The 16,821-nt window shown below is 42.1% G+C and overlaps 1 protein-coding gene across 1 annotated transcript in view; it reads left to right on the plus strand.

Annotated features, from left to right (window-relative positions):
- Positions 1 to 7,333: 7,333 nt before the first annotated feature.
- The window catches only part of LOC148891642 (uncharacterized), an 83,351-nt gene continuing 73,863 nt past the window's right edge, over positions 7,334 to 16,821 (plus strand). The window contains exons 1-2 of the mRNA XM_089008675.1: positions 7,334 to 7,392; positions 13,519 to 13,575. The gene's annotated coding sequence lies outside the window, so the exon portion shown is untranslated. The remainder of the gene's footprint in view (positions 7,393 to 13,518; positions 13,576 to 16,821) is intronic.

Raw genomic sequence — 16,821 nt, forward strand, 5'->3', positions numbered from 1 at the left:
TCGCCCCACCTGGATGATCATCTTGGTACCGTAAGTCATTTTTAAACACTAAGACTTCTTTTGTGACGGGAAAAAAATTGCGATATTGTTCAAACTAAACACGCCTTGAGTTCTATTCGCCGTATGAACGTTTGAAATGAGCATTCAAGCGAAGAAACAAGTGTGGCCTCTTCATTTATCTCCCCGCCGTGAAATGCTCCGGTCCGAACGTTGCCAGATGGAATCAACCAAGCGATTATGTACAAGTGTGACCAGCTGGACTGAGAACGCATCCCATTTCCATTTCAAACCGGCAGCCATCGCTTCCCTTTGAATATTTTCCACATGCGTCCACGTGAACAGTAACCTCTCGATATAGCGACGCATGGACACCTTCCCTCTTCTTTCTTATCCAATTTGAACACGGCTTTTCATGGGCTGACATGATTCCCCCTGAAGTTCACTTCCGGTCAAAAATGAGGCAACGGAAAGGAAAATAGCATTTCAATAATAATGCCTCCAAACTGTATATGGTCATTAGCATTCAAACAATCGTTTCTGCCCCCACCTCTCACTCAAACACTGCCAAATCTGGAATTTAGCCACCAGTCAAACGTTATTGTGAGGACGGTGCTAAATGCCACACACAATGGAAAGGAATGGACGTATGGATGAGGACGAGCGACAAAGAGAAGACGACGCAGCTCCTGGGAGCAAACATCACCTCCTGTCTGGCTGCTTGACAGCAAAGGGGCAAACAGGTGGAGGAGGGGGTGGGGGTGCAATGTGTGCGCGTGGGTGCGCAGAGGTGTGTCATCTTCCCACCCGAGAGAAGGGCATCTGTCTGTTTCAGTTCCATTTTGTACGTTAGTGTGCCGCGGCTACAACTGCTGCTGCTACTAATAGAAAACGTAGCGGGCCGCAGATGCCGACCACCATCATGCAGGCGCGTAGCCGTCTGCTTCCGTCATGCTATCTGTCACTCCGCCCATCTCTCCAGCCGAGGAGACTGAATATTTTCCTGCGACGGAAAGGATAGTTGAAGTCTACCTGCTTGTCGATAAGCCATTTAAACAGCTTCTTCCCCCAAGCCATTAACTCTTTGAACTCTTTGGACAGTAGCCAAAATGGAACTGTATAGTGCCACTTCGCAGGTTTTTTTTGACGACGATACTAGCGCAGCGTGTTCTACCGGAAACAAATTCCTTGTGTGTTCTACATACTTGGCAATAAAGATGATTCTGATTCTGATTCTGACAGAGTGTGTAAGGCGAAAAGTGTGTATCTCGAGAAAAAAAAAATCCCATAGGAAACCATTAAAATGGGAATAATCCGTTCCCGGGTTTCCATAAAATATACTTTTCAACTTAATAAGCCTTAAAACTACACACAACATACCTTATTCTATGTATAATAAATGTGCAATTGTATTGTAATGAAAGAAATACACTGCATTGTATCATAAAGTCACTTTATTTACATTTGTGATGGTCATTTATGGCTTGATGGAATGGCGTTGGAGGTCGAAGGTCAAAGGGAATTGCTGTTTGGAAAGAGAGGCGCATTACATGACGACTGCAATTAAAGAAATAAACTGTGCTGTAAAATAAAGTTTTATTTACCTTTTTGATGGTCGTTGATGGCTTATGGAAGGAGAGTCACCTTCCATAAGGACTGTTGGTAACTTAACCTCTGGTGCTGTTCGGTCGTGTGCTTCCGCCGAAGATCACTCCGCCAGCCGTGGTGGGTGTGTATTATGAAAATAGTGCTTATTATAAGGTGTAATTTTCATAAATTTGACGTTTGTAAGACAAAAAGTTTGTAAGTTGAGGTGTTTGTAAGTTTAGATCTCACTGTATGTTTTCCATTACTCTCTTCTGGAACGTACGGGACATTTGTCAACTTCTCTTTTCCCTGCTGTATAGATAAATAGACCCATCAAAGCTTTATAGCGGCGACGGTAAGCCCCCCCCCCCCCCCCCACCCGCAAACCCTTCTGCATTCTATTCCATAAGAATATCTTGGCAGTAATTCCTCGACAGGTTGACAGAAATAGGAGCAATTGAAATGACAGTCTCCTGTGAAGCCCCGTCTGGGAAAAGGACACCAAAAAAATAATTAGCGCCCCCGATGACCATTTTTATGTCCGTGCGGTCGCTTCAACGCTCATTAACAAGGTACAAATCACTCCGTTTGCAGCTGTGCTTTTTGACAAGGTGTGTCGTGTTGCGATCATAGTAACGAAAAAAAGCATGTGGAACTTGTTGTTAACTCATTCACTGCCATTCACGAATTTATTCTGAAAGTGAAAATATGTTGTAGAGCGGCATTCCTGAATTAGTTCGTGTTTGTTTTTTCGTCTTTGGGTGCCAAAAAAGCGCTGGCCATGGCCTCTGGCAATGTTTTTCCCTTCCACAAGGGGGTAGGTAGCATTTCCCTTTTTTCCATGTTAGCGCTTTGTTCCAGCTTCAGCTGTTGTTAAAGCGGCATATAAACCAATACGTATGTATTGCATTGTATTTTGGACAGCCACCCTCATTTCAAGCTCATATAGCACAAGCCCCATATAATTTAGGAATTAACTCTTTTTTTCGGATGAAAAAAGAGAGTCTAATGTTTCTTCTGCTGCATTGAATGTTTATGTCTTCTTCTTTTCCTTTCGGCTTTTCCCTTCAAGGGGTCGCCACAGCCAATCAGTATCCTCCATCTTGAGAGGTTTGATCCGCATATTTGGTTTGGCCAAGCTTTTACGTCGAATGCCCTTCCTGACACAACCCTCTATATTTATCAGGGCTTGGGACCGTCACAAGAAGACTTTGTCCCTTTGTGGCTACAGAACAAGCAACTCGCTCAGTAAAAAGCTCCCAAACACAAAATGGTCATCGGCAACATCAGCAACATTCAAAAAATCAAAAACTATACTGGAATTCGAGTGACAATGACAAATCCATGGCACTGGAGTTACACACTTTTGCACATGTCTCGCAGTGAATGAGTTAAAATACTCAAAACAACACAATGAACTTTCTCCGTAGGGTGTCCGGGCTCTCCCTTAGAGGTAAGGTGAGAAGTTCGGTCATCCGGGAGTGGCTCAGAGTCAAACCTCTTCTCCTTCACATTGAGAAAAGTCAGATGAGGTGGCTCGGGCATCTGATTTGGATCCCTGGTGAGGTGTTCCGGGCATGCTCTACTGGCAGAAGGCCCAGGGGATGAGCCAGGACACGCTGGAGAGACTGCCACCCAGCTGGCTTGGGAACGCCTTGGGATCCGCCAAGAAGAGCTGGAGGAAGTGGCTGGGGAGAGGGAACTCGGCTAGGTAACGGATGGACGGATGGATGGAAGGACACATTGAGTAACACCCCACCTGTTTGGATTGGATTTGATTTTTACGTACCTTTATTTGTCTCGCAGTGGAGAAATTTACATTTCACAACAGAAAAGTTAGGAAAGTAAGACGAAAGGAAAGAAAGAAGTATTAAAACAAAATACTGCTTCATGTAACAACGAGGGTACAGAAAGTGCTTCAGAATGAATGACTCTTTGTGTTGTCATATTATTTATTTATTTTTGTTCTTTTGACTTCAAGACGGCGCCACGACCGTGGCAGCTTTTCCAGCAGCTCCTGTATTGTGTTTTTCTACTTCTTCCCTTCCTTTCATCTTCCTTTCATAACTTTGCTGCTGTGAAATGTAAATTTCTCCACTGCGAGACAAAAAAAGGTATGTATATCCAATCCAATCCAGTTGTAGATGAAAGAGGAAAGGATCAAAGCGACATTTTCACCAGTGGATCAGGGACAACATGATGGAATGGGCATGTCTACTAAAAGGGAAATGTTGAAAGCAAACACGAAGCTGTAGCATCCATTGACGAAAAGAGATTGTCTCATATCTCCTGTCCCACATAAATCCGCTTCAATTCCAAGCCGCGACAGTTCCACACGCATCAGTGTTTGTTGATCGTGTTCTGCTGTTTGTAGGAAAAGTCACTGCTGTTCCCCCCCCCCCCCCCCCCCCAAATTTCTCACACCTGTGAAATTCCCCAAATAAAATTCCATTACTTGCTGTAGCGGCGTGAAAGCCAAAATCTCATTTTAAAAACTTTTTTTCAACCTTTTTTTTAAACCATTTTTCTTCCATGCTGATGGAAAGCCACAGGAAGGGATTTCCGAAAATAGAAGTACCTGTAATTTAGTCAAAGACAACCCTTCAAATGCAGTCAGACACGGTTACTCGAGTGTAAAAAAAAATGTCATAAAAACACACAGGCTAAATTTGAAACGTGTTGATTGCGGCACATTTTGTCTTTTCATGTTGTGCCCAAAAGTGATTTTCTGGTCCTGTGTATGGTATAGCTGGCCTGGCCAAGTATTTTCTGCCTGCCAAACATCGATGGCAAAACAGACCTGCCAGTCTACAGAAAAAAAGTGGCCAATGCATCAAGCAGGGGGCCGAAAAAATGATCAAAGCATGCGGAACGAAACAGTTCACGGACTCCTGTTAGATACATGATATGTACTTTGATCATTATGAATGAATGGCAGATCATGTACTCTCTCTCTCTCTCTCTCTCGCTCTTGCGCATACATGCATCTACATGCACATGCACAGTCAGAAATATATATACCGGAGAAGGAGAGAGATAGAATTTGGTTGACACATATTTGAAGTGATGACAATAATGACAACGTAGAGGCTCTGAGTCATGCGTTTAAATCATCGGATAGCTCGATGTTCACATTAATGATCAATCGGAAAGGCTTCCGATACGATGATGACATGTGACCAACTCAATCGTGACGATTACTCCATCGTGATACAAATACTAAAAAGGGATAAATACGAGATTTGCATAATAATAATAATGATAATAATAATAATACATTTAATTTATAAGCGGCTTTCAAAACTCTCAAGGTCACTCAATTTCAATTTATCGGAAAAAATATGAGCTATGAAATTGCTCGGCTACGTATGATAAATCCGCAAAGGAGAATCAACGGCGCAGGAATGTTCTTACAATTATGAACATGCACACGCTAAATCAGCCTTGGGTTTTCACTTCTTCTCACGCACTGAACAAAAAAAAAAAGACTCAGGCATCTGTTTTGTTTGACATTTGTTTGTATGGATTGAAGGCGAAAAAACATTTATAGGAGTGGCGTCAAACTTATTTTTTGCCGCGGGATAGATTGTAGTTCAGTGCCGGGCCGTTGATTTCCTCGCTAGGCCTTCAGTAGTGCTAATTCTGAATCAATCCAGACTGAAAAAAGTGTGATGTGATTTAGTACAAGTCCACTAGAGGGTACCATTAGCCAGGCAATAACTGAGGTCCTTTCTTAATGATGTCCATTTTTCTTCTTGAAAAGTCCGTCTTTAAAATGGCTTTAACAGTAAATCTCCAACCAAATCCATTTCTTCCCCTCCTTCAGCCATTGTGGGTTGAAAAAAAATGCTATTAAATCAACACAATATATTTGCTTATGCAGCTCGCTACCGATACAGTGTGTTAGCTCTGGCCAGCTCTTGTCACTAGTGGCTAGTGCAGGGGTCGGGAACCTTTTTGACTAAGAGAGCCATAAAAGTAAAATATTTAGAAATGTTTTTCAGTGAGAGCCACACGCACGCGCGCGCGTGCACATGCAATCGCTCGCGTGCGCGCGCACACACACACACACACGCGCAGCCACTTTTCAACAAAATATCAGAATGTATTATTTAAAATAACTTTGTGATAGTACTCACCGTTAACATTTCCGTTCCTCGTGATTGGTAAAGCCCGCACACGGCTCATAAACTTCCACACTTGCTATCTGCAATCTACTTGTTAACATGGGACTTGTTAAAATGTCACTGACATTCGACTGTTTCATCGATGGTATTGTATCATTGCAAATTAGAATCAGAACATTTTCTCTCCTCTAATGCTCCGGTGCATTAACACTGAAGTGCACTCGTTGGGCTCATTTAAAGGGCCGTTTACCTGTTTCAACATGACGGCCACTATCATCCAATCAAAATGGCGCTTTCGGCCAACCTGGGTCAGTGACATCCAATCAAAATTGCGCTTTCCGTCAACTGCAGCCCCAACGGGAAATGAACGGCGAAAAAACGAAAATGTGTATTTAGTTTTATCGGCGAGCCATATGCAATCATCAAAAGAGCCATATATGGCTCGCGAGCCATAGGTTCCCGACCCCTGGGCTAGTGATAAGAGCAAGTTTCCAAACCATGATTGGCTAGTCATTAGCCAATCATAGTTTGTGAAAACTCTGACATTGGCCAGCGACTTCAAGAAGGCATCGGTATCCCTTTTGTGTTGCCAACCCAAAATGTGATTGGTTAGAGCAACAGTTTGATCGACACATATGATGCAGCAAGGCCCACAGAACTGATTGTGAAGGCATCCAGATAGATGATTTAAATGTGATTGGTTAAATACTTAAAAATGAAAATCCAGAGGAACAGGGAAAACGTAATGAAAGGAAGCTAAAAGACAATTTTGAAAGATTAATAAGAATTCATGGACAAAATATAATTAACATCAGTCTGGAAATCAGATATTTTTAAGCCAGCAGAGAAGGTTGTGCAGGCCTTGACTTTACGCCATTGCTGTTTGTTGTGCTTTACATGAAATAATTTGAAATTTTGGTTCAGGCTTTATCATCATGGCACTTGACATGCTTAATTTGCTTTCACGGGCCGAATAAAATGATGTAATTGGCCAGATTTGGCCCCTGGGCCTTGACTTTGATAGAAGTTATGTATAGTTCGTGATGTATATTATTTATATTATTTATCATTGTATCTATGGTTTTATTGCTCTTGTGTTTATTGTTGCTTGGTAGTTTGTGACTGGAAAGTGTCCTTGCGAGTTTTGAAAGGTGCTTATGAATAAAATGTATTATTAATAAAGTATTAAAATTTGAGGTTTTCGGGAGTGAACTTTGCTTTCAGGCTGTTATTCTCAAAATAAAATATCACTCAGGTGTTTCATGTTTATGGATTTTTTTGAGTATTTATTTTTATAAAGCACCAATTTAAAGGTTTGACATGGTTGTAACTTGTGACTGTAAAATGTCCTTGAGAGTTTTGAAAGGCGCTTATGGATGAAATTTATTATTATTATTATTATTATTATTATTATTATTATTATTAAATTCACACTTTCGAGTCGTCGCTGTTACACAACCCCCCCCCCATTCCCCCCAAGTGAACGCGAGCAAGTCTGTGTGTGTGTGTGTGTGTGTTCGTGTTTTTGTGTGTGTGCGCGTGTGTGACGCGCGTATGAACGCGCGCGCGCGCCCGCGCCCCCGTCAATTGGACTCAGCTTTGCGCGACTGAGGAGAGGACCGGGGACACTGACGGCGAACGAAGCAACTTGATACGATTACGCCAAGATTTCCCGTCAAAGGTAAGCGAGCGAACGACCATGTCGCTTCACTAATTGCTCACCCCCATTTCTCCCCCCGCATCGTTTTTGAGCACGCTCGGCAGAGGTCAGATTGATTGACAGGAGCAAAGCTAGTTTGCCCCCGTTTGCAATTCCGCTCGCTCGCCTCCTTTTCTGTCCCTTCTGGATCTTCACTCCGTAAGATATTCATTGTTGTTTTGTCAAGATGCTTCGTGGACACTTTGTGTAGAAGCTATTTAATTGCAACGTGCTGCGTTTTACGGATTTGCAAAATTCCAGATCGTCCCATCACGATTGAAACCACTTGATTGAACCTCAGTGTGATATTCTGTTTGAATGTTTGCCCTTGATAAAAAAGCAATTTGCCGTCCAACGGCTCGGTTTTGTCTCCTATTATTTGACGACGTACGATGCAGTTGATTAATCTAAAGTGTTGAATCGATTCTAAACTCATAAACAAAGACGAGGGGTTGTCACTTTTTTATGGTACAAAACGGGCTGGTTTTACGCGCCCGGCGAGGTGGAGGAGAGGGGGGGTGGGGGGCACGGAGCAAACCGTCACTGGAGACTGATGAACAGCAGCCCACTGTCTGTCTGACTGCCTGCTTATCATAGCCCAGCAAGGGGGTCCAGAACATTGCATTTAAACCTGCTGGACACCCCATATGAGCAATTTCCTTCCGGTTCATCAAGTCTCAAATGACCCCAATCGGTGACCGAAACCCCAACCAGACCCCAAAAAGTCACCCATGATCACAACTTCGCCCCCATATCCGGTATCACCTGAGGCGTTATGCTCGCGCAATAGACTCATTTATATGTGCTTCTATTTGGGCCTCTGGGGTAAAAAAAAAACCATTTGTTTGGATTTCTGACCTATTTTGACAGCTCACATCGATTATTGCGGCCCGATGTTTGGAATATGTCTTTGTAAAGAGCAAGAAAAGTGGGTGTGCTACATCTATGTATAATTTGTTGATGATACAGACTGGAGTGAGATGTCGAGAGGGGCAGACACAGCGAGATTTTCATACACTCCACTCTGAAAGCTGGGTCAATTCTCAAGAGGCAAATCTGTGCATTGAAAGCTCCCTGTTGAACACATAAAAACTTAACATGAGAAAGGAAAGCGATCGTATACATGGCAATGTACGCATACGAAAGGTCTTAAGCGACCGGAATGACTGTGATCAGCGGCGGACATGTTTATGTATGCGGACGCCTCATGTATTATACATCGGCGTGGTGTCAGGCTGCAACTGCGTGTCAATGTCACCGCTCTGTTTGCTTAAGTGTTATGAGGCGTGCGTAGGAATGACTTTTCCCTCCGCTCTGCGTCTTGTTTGTAGAACATTGTGTGAAAAGTCATTTTTCATGCATACGAATACGTTTATTTATTACCTCCTCCCCTCGGTGCATGTTGGTATTCAGTAAATTATTTTCACTGATTCAGCCCAATTAGTGAAGATTTCAAAAGTTCGATTTGCAAAAATGTGTCCACTCCAGTGCCAGGGTTTTTGTCATTGTCACTTTAATTCCATGACCCTAAAAATATTGAGTTTTAGGACTACATAAATATTCAATTCAGTGTAAGACACCTTAGACCCTTTTCTTTCATCAAAAAACTGTTAATTCCTAAGTTATATGGGTCTGGAGTTATCTGAGCTTGAAATGGGGTCGGCTGTCCAAAATATAATACAATACATACATATTGGTTTACAAAGCGTTTTAACAACAGCTGAAGCTGTAACAAACTGCTAACATTGACAAAAGGCAAACCCTGCTGCCTTGTGGGACTGAAAAAACATTGCCAGAGGTCTGACCAATGCTTTATCGACACCACCTGCAAGAAAAACTAAAACCTGAACAAATTCGGGAATGTAGCTCTATGTGTCATATTTTCAATTCCCGAATACATATGTGAATGACAGTGAATGACGGCTATTGGAGAGAATGTCAAGGCACGTTGATCCCAGAAACAAAAACATGGGTGCAGACAATGTGGCGCAAGCATTGAGACGATCAGATCTCTCATTTATGAAAATCTCTTTCAAACCAGCACACAAAAAAATCATACTTAGTCATTTACAATGTCTTAGCCAATATGGTTACACACTTGCTACACGTCACACTTTTCAATTCCCGAATACATTCGTGAATGGCAGTTAATTAGTTAAAAAAAAAGGACGACAATTTTAAAAATGATTCATTCTGGCCAGAAATATGAACATTGATGTAAAAAAAACAAGAAGAGGAAAAAGTGGGTGCGGCCTTTGAAGACATCCCATCTAGGAACCAATGATACGGACACCCAAAGCATCGTTTTAAGTGAACCGCCGCGCCGGCTCAAGATGTCGTGGAAGAAAGCAAAGATGCAAAACACCCTTTGAAACAGTCGCACAAGTCGAGAACAAATCCCAACCCCCCCCTTCTTGCTTTGAGACGAGAGTTACATCGTTGGCGGCATCCAAGTTTGCGGCTCACTAGCATAATGGTGGTGACACGCGTTTAATCATCTGCTTTTATCTGGGCTCTGCAGTGAAAATCTGGCGCGCCACCAGGGCAGATTGTGCGATGAGCTGCTGACGTTTTTTTTCAGGGGTCCATAATAATATCAGAAAATTAAAACAAAACAATAAACATCAACAGCACACAGTTACCCCAAGAAATATGCCCTAAACAAACAAAAAACAAACAAAAAAATAAATACATAAGTAAATAAAAAAGAAAGAAATACATATATAAATAAAGTAAAGTCTCGTTATATCGATATCGGTTATATCGATAGTACTGCTTATTACGATACTATTTCTATGAACGTAAGGAGAAAATTTACATGCCACAGGATCGGATATATCGATAGTCCCGGTTATATCAATATTTTTTCTGACTCCCGAGAATATCGATATAACGAGACTTTACTGTATGTGAACACATAAACAAAAAGCAATAGATAAATAAATACATAAAAAAACGCATACACGAATATATAAATATGCTTGTTTATATATATATATATATATATATATATATATATATATATATATTAAAGTCTCGTTATATCGATATTCTCGGGAGTCGGAAAAAATATCGATATAACCGGACTATCGATATATCCGATCCTGCGGCATGTAAATTTTCTCCTTGCGTTCATAGAAATAGTATCGTAATAAGCAGTACTATATAACCGATATCGATATAACGAGACTTTACTATATATATATATATATATATATATATATATATATATATAATTAAATAAATAAATAAACAAGACGTGCATAAATATGCTAATAAATAAATAAAAACAATAAATACAAACATAAATATGAATACAAACGATAAATCAGGGAAAAAAATCAATTACAGCAAATGTATACCATTATTTAATTTTCACAAAACCGATGTAGATAATACTTTGTTAAATGAAAAAAACTAAATGCTTGGTCCATGTAAGCAAAAATACCAATAACTCTAAATTACTTAAAATTTCAATGAGACCCCAAAATCACAACACACTTGTTTCTCCAGACAGCAGCCCTCCATGACACCCCCCCTCCCCAAAAAAGCAGCCCAGAGTAAAAAGGGAAAGTGTCATGCAAACACTTTTCTCTGTTCTCCAAGAAACAAAAAAAAAACACTTGTAATTAAACGAATAACAATACATCTACAAACCACTCGGGCAAATCGAATTTTAGAGGTAAAAATAGTTTCCTCCATTGAGCGCCCGATGGCTGATTTATGAAGATGTCAGACTTGCGATCCTCGTTTAACTGTATGAAAAACGGTCACCTTACAAAAGTTTTTTTTTTTTAATTCTGGCTGCTGTCAAGTGCAGAGCTGGCCGGATCTATTTTGTGGGTGAGAGTGCTTTGGTCACCCCACCCCCAAAAAAAGGATGGCCACCGATTGAATATGATCTCCAGGCCAGTTGTTAGTCAGAACAATAGGTACATTCAGTGGAGTTGCAGGGAGTAGTCCTCTGCTCCCCCCAACCTGAGAGCAGGGACCTATCATAGCAGAGTCCGGCACTGCCATGTCTGGACAGTAGGGATATATATATAGGGCCTAAACTACCAGTAAGACTTTAGTTTGCTGATGAAGTTTCTTGGATAAGAAGCGAAACGTCCGACACCTTGAAAGAAGTACAGATGACGGCTGAAGAAACCTTTTCATCGACCGTCTTGTAAAGATAAAAATCAGCAATATTCACAAAGTTGCTGCCTTGGCTATAATATTTCGCCAGGATTCCCGAAATAGCGCCGAAAAATCGTTTCAAGTTAACGACATGCGTATCTTCCATCCGACAACCATCCTTTGTGAAGTTCATTTATCACCATTTGGTGTTGGGGAAATAAACCCCCTCCCCGATCTGTGCAGGGAATGTCAGTACGCCTTTACTTCTCTTTGATTACTTCCTAATGAGAGTGGGAGAACCCCCAAGACGAGCACCCGCGGGGGTGGGACGGACGGACGGACGTGCACCAATCATGGGAAGACGACACTGTGGAACAAATTCGACAGTGTGCCCTCCCTGCAATGGCAAAACACTTTTTTGGTGATCAAGACACTACTCCCGCCGCCCCCCCGCAAGGGCCAACTGCAACATCGCAATATGGTGGTCACGTTCGGCGTATGCGAGTGATTCTGATGAAGAAGGAAAAAAGGAATTTCCGAGATCAGAAGACACCTTCACTTTCGTCTTGATTCTCGGGAGCGGGAAACATTATAAATGCTTTATCAAACCTTCTGCAAAGTGCGTATCTGCTGCTGTCAGTCTTTTGAAGGAAGGGGGTGGGGGGGGGGTGTCATACAGGCCGGTGACATCACAAGGAGCGTTTTCTCTGCAATTCCCCCCTGCCCATACATACTGCTTGCTTTAAAATTGATGACACACATTTTCATTTATAAGTGCCTTCAAAAACTCTGAAGGTCACTTTACAGTCACCGGATATGTTCGTCTGTGGGTGAGCAGAGGCAGCCACATGCGCCAACGTTCACTCAACCCGGAATAACTCAAATAGAAAGTTAACTAGCCAGCTAGGTAATAGATAACTAATAGACAGCTGGGTAGATAGATAGCTAGCCAGATTGCTAATGGATACCAAATATATAGCTAGCTAGGTAGCCAGCTAGCCAGCCAGATTGCTAATGGATACCAAATATATAGCTAGCTAGGTAGCCAGTTGTACATGTACATGTCTTTATAGAGCATATATTTATTAAATGTTTTTTTTCAGTACAAACCAATACAGGTTACTTAAACATACTTATATAAACCTGATATGTTTAAGTTACAGGTAGATGTAAAAAAAACGTTAGCTTTTTTGGGGGCAGGGGGTGATACCAGTAGTGTAGAATGAGAATGATGAGGGACATGTTTCTGCTTTTTGACGAAGATCAATCAAGAGGGGTGACCCCCCACACCCTTTCCCCGATAAAACACACACTTTCCCCGATATAAGCTCAGAATTCATCAAAGGCAGCCCACCTTCGGTACCAAAGCGTGGAACCCTTTGTGGTCCCATGATGCAATGTTCTCCCAAGATTGGGGTGAGAGTAGAACATGGTGACCCCCCCCCCCCCATCCTGAGTTGTCAAGTCCCTGATTGGCTGAGGGACTGTCGACCAATGTAATCGTTTCTAGCGCCTCATCGTAGCGTTCATCAAATTTACGAAATCCTTTGCTTTTCTTCTCTTGAAACAAAATACATCCTTGCATCACCACTCCAAAATAGGTTTTGAACCGCTCCAAAAACACGAACCATGCTCTGGGCTGATAAAACGCGATTTATTTATAAAGGTGTGGAGTTATATGAGCTTGAAATGAGGGCAGCAGTCCAAAATACAATGCAATACATACATATTGGTTTAACTAGCGATTTAACAACTGCTAAAGCTGGAAAAAAAAGCTCTAACATGGAAAAAAGGGAAATGCTGCCCCTTGTGGGAAAGAAAATACATTGCCAGAGGCCATGGCCAGCGTTATATTGTTATCCAAGCAGGAAAAACCAAAACCCGAACTAATTCGGAAATGGCGCTCTACGTCATATTTTCAATTCCCGAATGAATTTGTGAATGTCAGTGAATGAGTTAATAACGTAGCTCGCTGTTCTTTCAGGGTAGCGGCCACCGCTGGAGAGTCATTGCGGGACGAGAATGAGTTGTGCGAGTGATGTTCACGTGAGTTCCTGTCACTCTTTCACTGTTTCTGATCGTGATGAAGGAAGGAAGAGCTCATTGTGCTCTCCTGACATAGAAAGAGCCCTTGAATCTTTTTGAGTTGCAACTGACATCATTTCCTGTTGTTGATTGCGAGCGTAAGAGGACCTGATGTGCAACAAAGACGGAAATGATTCACATTGATAAAATATATGACTGTATTTTCTGGACTATAAGGTGCACCCAAAAGCCATTCTTTATCTTCAAGATGAGCCTGCACCTTATAAGCTGGTGCGCTTTATATGTGAAGTACCATATTTTCCGGTGTATAAGGCACACCCAAGCGCCTTGATTTTCTTCAATAGATGCGTCTTATATGTGAGGTAATATTTAGCCACAACAGGTCTCGCAACGACTGTCAGCAGCCACGACTCCATTTTTCCCTGTAGAAGATGTCGTGCGCAACCTCAGCTCCTACTCAGAATCAGAATCAGAAAAGCTTTAAAGGACAACCGACGTTACTTTTTTGTTTCCTAACTGACATCAGAAGAACGTTTTATAGCATCTAAAATACCCAAAACACGCAGGCTGATATTTTTATTCAAATGCAAAACACTAATAAAAATGACTTAGTGTCCAAAATCTGCAAAAAAATTGAGCTGCGAATTGGGCATTTTCAGAAAGTCCCGCCCCCAGTTCGTGACGTCACGCCAAGACGTCTTGCATTGCTGGAGAATCAAAACAATGGCTTCAGATTCAGAGAATATGCTTTCTTGTTACACATCCAGTTATGAATATGATTCAAATAGTTCTGAAGAGGAAAGCATACATGTTTGCAATTGATTAAAGAATGTATTCCGTGCCATTTTGAGGCAACATTGGGAGGAAATGGATCACCAAAAAAGAGGTAGGAAATGGCGTCCAAACTCCTGTGAGGAATTAAGCAACCCGTTTCCACAGGCTGATAAATTCCTACCATGGAGCTTGGTCGCCATCTTCTGGCAGCTTTTTGATGCAACACAAGGTTTTCAGACCAAACAATTACAGCGAAATACATTGACGTGATGGAAGGACTGCTACAATGTGTCTTTTCTTCGGTCAGGGGTGTTCCTTCAGTGACGTCACTCCGGGATCGTCATCAACTCGAAAACAGGACTTCCTGAATATTCAGCGCGAGTCTTAAAACGTAAGGTATAGCTATATGCGGTGGAATCTTTGTAAAATACGCTCAGTAGAAGTCACAAAAATGTGTCCACTCCATTGCCAGGGTTTTTTGTCATTGTCACTCAAATTGCAGGGCCCACAGAATAATGAGTTTTAGGACTGCATAAACATTCGATTCAGCATAAGAAACCCGAGACTCTTAAATTATAGGAGTCTGTAGTTATCTGAGCTTGAAATGGGGGAGACTACAAAATTCTATACAATTTATACATATTGATTTATATAGTTTAACAACAGCTGAAGCTGCAACAAAGCGCTAACATGGAAAAAAGGAAATGCTGCCCCCTCGTGGGAGGGAAAAACATTACCAGAGGCCATGGCCAGCGCTTTATTGGCACCCAAACAAGAAAAAAAAACAAAACCCAAACAAATGTGGGATTGGCGTTCAATGTCATATTTTCAATTCTCCAATAAATTCATGAATGGCAGTGAATAAGTTAAAAACATTTGAAATGAAATTAAAAACATTTGAAACCTTTTAGTTGCAGTTTTTCGATGCGTTTATCGCAGTGTTAAGTTTTCGTTTCACCGTCGCCAATTTTGTGAAACGCTGTACGTGCCCGAGGTGGGATTTATTCCGTAGGTGTGTTGCACCTCATGTGAATCCACACAGCCGCATGTTATCATATCAACCCCAGATATGTTCGCTTGTGTTTTGATGATTTTAGAACGAAGCATCCTGCATAAGCTGACAGCTTTGACACACAAAGACCGTTAAAATTCCATATTTCAAGCACACATCCGGCACCATCTGGAGCTGCGAATGTTCCTTCGCTTGTCATCGGTCTGCTCGGAATGAAATATCTCAGATCAATGCGTAGTTGGGATCAAACCCACATGTGACACTTTTAATGCCCGTTTGAACCGAAGCTGCGCAGTAGCCACACACGGCACGGTTGCCTTTTTCTTCTATCCGCCTTGAGCAAAGGTTTAGTATTTAGCTCCAGCTGATGCAGCAGTTCAGAAAAAGAGGCGGAAAAAAGGGGTCAACATTACCCAAGCTTGAAAAAGAGAACCGCCGAGACGGATGAATTCACTGCAAAGATACAGATGATCGCATCTCTGTGTGTGAGACGGCAAAGCAGCATGTTCAATTCCGTGACAAAAAAACAAAACAAAAAACAAAACAGCTTTGATAAAGCGCATCATAACATGAAATAGCGAATTTGCTGTTTGCGAGCAGGAGGGACGGATTGGAGATCAAAATGCTTCATCGCTGTTCGTCCCGGTAGCGTCTTGAGTCTGGAAAAGTCAAAGACAAGACGTTGAGTCTGTTCTCTCATCTCATCTCATTATCCATACCACTTATTCCTCATTAGGGTCGCAGGGGTTGCTGGAGCCTATCTCAGCTGTCTTCGGGCACGAGGCGGGGGACACCCTGAATTGGTTGCCAGCCAATCGCAGTGCACACAAAGACGAACAACATTCACGCTCACACTCACACCTAGGGACAATTTGGAGTGGTTAATCTGCCTGCCTTGCATGTTTTTGGTGTGTGGGAAGAAACCGGAGGACCTGGAGAAAACCCACGCGGGTCCGGGGAGAACATGCAAACTCCACACAGGGTGGCCGGACCGGGACGCGAACCCGCGACCTCTGCACTGTGAAGCCGGTGTGCTAACCACTCGACTACCGGGCCGCCCCCGTTGAGTCTGTTATCTTTGGAAATCAGTCTTTGATTCTTGTAAAAGCACGTCGGACATGTTGGGAAGTGAACTGGACAAAGGGCTTCTTTTCAAACGGACTCGCCGATATCGCCGCCGAGCTGATGAAGTGACGGGGCACCCCACAGAGAGCACGGTTGTGCAAACTTTTTGCCAAGGGGGCCCAGATTTGGTGTGTTAAAAATGTAGGCGGATGTTCTTTACATATAATAGCAATTCATTTAAATACATTTCAGCGAGCAATTCTGTGTTTGCTTTTTTGGTTTTATTTCAGAGATCTTAAGCACGTGTTTTGGCTCACTTGAATCTTGATTCTCAAAATTTAATTGACATTGAAAATTAAAATGAAATTCACTTAACCTCACTTTTTTTAACATTT

This window comes from Hippocampus bargibanti, linkage group LG11 (genome assembly GCF_051943395.1).
Source record: "Hippocampus bargibanti isolate YZ-2025 linkage group LG11, ASM5194339v1, whole genome shotgun sequence".
Lineage (NCBI taxonomy): Eukaryota > Metazoa > Chordata > Actinopteri > Syngnathiformes > Syngnathidae > Hippocampus > Hippocampus bargibanti.